A 5,008-nucleotide genomic window follows, 5' to 3' on the forward strand; every position below is an offset into this window, starting at 1 on the left:
GCATAGGGTCGCTATGAGTCGCAAACGACTCAACAGCACAGAACAACAACAACAACAACAACAACAACATACCTAGATCAAGAAGCACTCGGCCAACATCATCGAGTCGTTTATGACTCATAGCAACCACTGTTGACTGTGGAGCCTACCAATATCTTGCTTGTATTTCTTACAGAGGTGCCACAGAAAGCACCATGGACCAAAGTAATTAGTAATAGCACCAAAAAGAACTCAACAAAATGATAGCAATAATACACTGTTAGCCATAGTTTGTTATGATCTGCATAGTCAAGTGTCTCTGCATAGTCGAGAAAACATAAAAAGATATTTTTCTGATATTCTCTGCTTTCAGCTAGGATCCATCTGACATCAGCCAAGTCTGTTGGACCACATTTCTGGGAAACTGGGAAAAATACGAATCTCCTCAGTCACTCAGCCAGGCAGGTCTCCTCCAAATTTCTTAGCATACATTGCTGATAAAAACGGTCCTCAGTAATGAGCCAATAGGTACATTATAATAGATACAAAAAAGGATTGACGTTATCAACAGTTTCATCCTACTTGGATTCATAATCAAGCCACTGGGAATTTGGCTGAATTCTCTTGGGCCCCACCAACAGCCTACTATGAGGTGTGCCAGTAGGGATTTAATTGAGTTTTCTTGGGCACCGCTGACTGCCTGGGAGAGCACCCAGGAGCAAGTGGGCTGGTAGGAATTTTACTGAACCTTTGTGCACACCACAGACTGGCCAGAGGTGAGTGGGTCAGTGAGAATATGACTGAGTTTTCTTGGGTCTCACTGGACCCAAGACCCTGCTGGAGCAGGGGCCGTTGGGTGAGGGCACCTGGGTAAGGACCACTGGCCAGAGACCACTGAGCAAAAGCGGATAAGTGGGAAACAGACAGCTGAAATTTGAGTAGGGACCCCACCCATGACCACACCCAAACAGCTGAAATCTGAGTGAGGGCCCAACAAGGGGCTGACCCGCCCTTTTGGTTGCCCTACCCCCATGCCTGCCCTGCCCACCATTTAGCTCCATACCTGTGCCTACACATCCAGTCAATCAACTTGCCTTTGATTTGGAGCACCTTATTCTGACTTAGCTGAAGAGGCTGCTCTCACAGGCCCTGAAACAAATGTTCCATTAAGTCAGAAGGTCAGAGAAAGACACAGGTGTGGTAGCTGCCCAATTGATCTCTAGAGCATAGTCTTCAGTTCAAGAGCTTATCAATCAATGCCTAGAAGAAATCAAGCTATCCCACACACTACACAAGATGTCACCCGCAAAAAGTCACACAGTTTCAATGTATTTCCTGGAGCCAGAAAGTCTGATGGAACTTTGTGATACAGCATTCAAAAGAACATGACTGAATATTATCAGTGGGTGAAAGACAAACTTGAAGAATTACAGGACACTGTAAGCAAAAACCAGGAGGAGATAAAAAAAATCCAAAACAAAGCAGATTAAACAAACGAGGCATTAGTGCAACTGGAAAAATAAGAAACCACAATCCAAAATATGAGGCCTGGTGATTCACATACTGTCAACATGAGCAGAGTTGAAGAGATTAAAGACAGAACCAATGATATAGAAGATAGAATTGTCACCACTGATCTGCTGGAGAAAAAGCAGAATTGAAAAGGGAGAAAAAAAGAAGAAAACCTAAGAATAATGTGGGACGCCATCAAGAGAAATAACATGCTCATCGTTGCAATCCCAGAACAGAACAGGAAAAAGCAAGTAAATACACTGAAAAAGTTGTGGAAGCAATAGCAAAGAGATGGAATCGAACCAAGACATGCAAATCAAAATGGCTATGAGGTATCATTTCACCCCAGCAACAATAGCAAAGTTCAACAGGCCAGTAAACAACAAATGCTGGCCAAGTTGTGGAGATATTAGAATTCTTATTCACTGCTGGTGGGAATGTAGAACAGTACAGCCACTAAGGAAAGGCAGTCTGGCACCTTCTCAAAAAGTTGGAAGTAGAAATACCATTTGACATAGCAATTCCAGTACTGAAAATATACCCTAAAGAAAACAGCACTATGACTCAAACAAATGTGTGCACACTCATGTTTATTGCTGCATTATTCATAACAGCAAAGAGATGGAAGCAACCCAAGTGCCTATCAACAAATGGACAGAAAAACTATGGTACATTCACACTATGGAATATTATGCAGCACTAAAAAACAATGAACGTGTAAAACATTACACACTATGGGGGAGCCTGGAGGGCATTATGTTGAGTGAATTATCTCAATCACAAAAAGGGCAAACACTGCATAATATCACTGTTATAAAATAGTACAGACACGAAGGATGGGGGTTGGGAGAGAATGGGAAAAGAGTGGATAAACAACATTGCAGTAGAATAGACGAGGGGAAGAACTGTCCAAAAGGATTATATGATTAGGCATTACATGTATGTCAACAATCTAGAACAAAGGGGTGCACTGCGAGGTGGGCTGAGGAAGAGAGAGGAAGAAAATGTGTAGCAATTAATAAAAAAAGAAAAACAATTTTTTAAAAAAGTTGTGGAAGAATTACTAGAAGAAAACTTCCCAGGTATAATAAAGAATTAAAGACTATATATTCAAGAAGCTGAGCGAACATCATATAGAATAGACCCCAAAAGAAAAACACCAAGGCATATCATAGTTACATTTGCCAGAACCAAAGATAAGAAGAGAATTCTGAAAGCAGCGAAGGAGAAACAAAGAGTAACCTATAATGGAGAGCACATAAGACTAAGTGTTGATTTCTCAGCAGAAACCATATGAGCAAGAAGAGAGTGGAAGGACATATATCAAACACTCAAACAACACAACTGTCAACCAAGTATACTATACTCAGGAAAATTATCCATCAAATATGAAGGAGAGATCAAGATATTCGCAGAGAAACAGAAACTAAGGGCGTTTGTAAAAACAAGACCAGCATTGCAGAAAACAAGGAGAGATGTATTTCTTACAGAGGTGCCACAGAAAGCACCATGGACCAAAGTAATTAGCAATAACACCAAAAAGAACTCAACAAAATGATAGCAATAATACCCTGCCTTTCAATAATCACACTGAATGTGAATGGTTTGAATGCACCACTGAAGAAAAGAAGAGTAGCAGATTGGATAAAAAAAAAAATCCTGTTTACAAGAAGCACACCCGAAAAACGAAGATAAAGAAACATTTAAAAATAAAGGATGGGGGAAAATATACCAAGCAAATTGAAATAAGAAAAAACCAGGATTAGGAATACTAATCTCCAATAAAATAAATTTCAATGCAGAAACCATAACAGTGGACAAGGAAGGTCACAAATAATGCTTAAAGAGTCAATAGAATGCTTGTGTGGCCCGAGCCGGGTCGGTGGGCAGTCAGGGGTTCTGGGTTGTGAGCGTGGTGGTTGCTCGGCGTGGTCTCTGCAAAGGGTGGTCCAGCTCCTCGTCTCCCTGCACTGCCTTTGCGTCTCGATGGGCCCGAGCGAAGGGGCCGCCCAAGCGTGATCTGCTAGGCCCTGACCTCATCACCTGGAAGAGCCCATTCACCCTGGACGATCCCTGCAGTAGCCTCGATTGACCTTGAAGAGGATGACTGAGACACTATGGACCATGCACTGTGTGTCTGCTCCCGGGGAACTGTCATCATTGACAATAAACGATACCTCTTCATCCAGAAACTGGGGGAGGGTGGGTTCAGCTATGTGGACCTAGTGGAGGGGTTACATGATGGACACTTCTACGCCCTGAAGCGAATTCTGTGTCACGAGCAGCAGGACAGAGAGGAAGCCCAGCGAGAAGTAGACATGCATCGCCTCTTCCATCACCCCAACATCCTTCACCTCGTGACTTACTGTATGAGGGAGCGGGGCTCGAAACATGAGGCCTGGCTGCTGCTGCCCTTCTTCAAGAGAGGTACGTTGTGGAATGAGATAGAAAAGCTGAAGGACAAAGGCAACTTCTTGACTGAGGACCAAATTCTACTGCGGCTGCTGGGTATCTGCAGAGGCCTTGAGGCCATTCATGCCAAGGGGTATGCCCACAGAGACCTGAAGCCTACCAATATCTTGCTTGGAGATGAGGGGCAGCCCGTCTTAATGGACTTAGGTTCCATGAATCAAGCGCGCATTCATGTCGAGGGCTCCCGTCAGGCTCTGGCTCTACAGGACTGGGCGGCCCAGCGATGCACCATCTCTTACCGGGCCCCGGAGCTCTTCTCTGTGCAAAGCCACTGTGTTATTGATGAGCGAACCGACGTCTGGGTGAGGACCATAGAGTCCCTAGGCTGTGTGTTGTATGCCATGATGTTTGGGGAAGGCCCGTATGACATGGTGTTCCAGAAAGGTGACAGTGTGGCCCTTGCTGTGCAGAACCAGCTCAATATCCCAGAAAGCTCCAGGTATTCACCAGCCTTGCGGCAGCTGCTAACCTCCATGATGACCGTGGACCCCCAGCAGCATCCCCATGTTCCTGTCCTCCTTGGTCAGGTGGAAGCCCTGCAGCCCCTACCCCCTGACCAAAGCATCACACAAATCTGAAGAAGCCAGTGTGAGCCTGCTGAGAAAGTGGACCTTTGTGCCTTGCGAAAGGTTCCTTCCGGTGCCTCATTCAAATTTCCATCTAGGACTGTTCTCTATTGGTGGGACAGGAAGAACAGGTACATGCCTCTCACCCCTGCATCTGCACTTCTGTTCCTACTCACAGGAGCAGTATCAGCTGGACAAGGTGCCTGGTTGAAGTAGGAGTATGGGGGAAGGGAAAAGGGAATTGCTAGAACGTGGTTCATGGCTTTGAGCTCTTATCATGGTCTGCCTCCAAATTGAGAGCAGGAGAATGTGTAAACAGAAGAATAAAGAGAAAGCTGGTTGATGTAAAAAAAAAAAAGAGTCAATAGAACAAGAGGACATAACAATAATAAATATCTATGCACCAAATAAAGGACATGCAAAATATATAAAACAAACATTAACAAACTTGGAAAAGGAATAGACAACACCATGATAGT

The 5,008-nt window shown here is 44.2% G+C and overlaps 1 pseudogene; it reads left to right on the forward strand.

Moving 5' to 3' along the window:
- Positions 1-3,608: 3,608 nt before the first annotated feature.
- Positions 3,609-4,541, forward strand: LOC102864521 (annotated as a pseudogene).
- The last annotated feature ends 467 nt before the right edge of the window (positions 4,542-5,008 follow it).

This window comes from Elephantulus edwardii, unplaced genomic scaffold, assembly GCF_000299155.1.
Source record: "Elephantulus edwardii isolate Elephantulus edwardi_28Jun2011 unplaced genomic scaffold, EleEdw1.0 scaffold00178, whole genome shotgun sequence".
Lineage (NCBI taxonomy): Eukaryota > Metazoa > Chordata > Mammalia > Macroscelidea > Macroscelididae > Elephantulus > Elephantulus edwardii.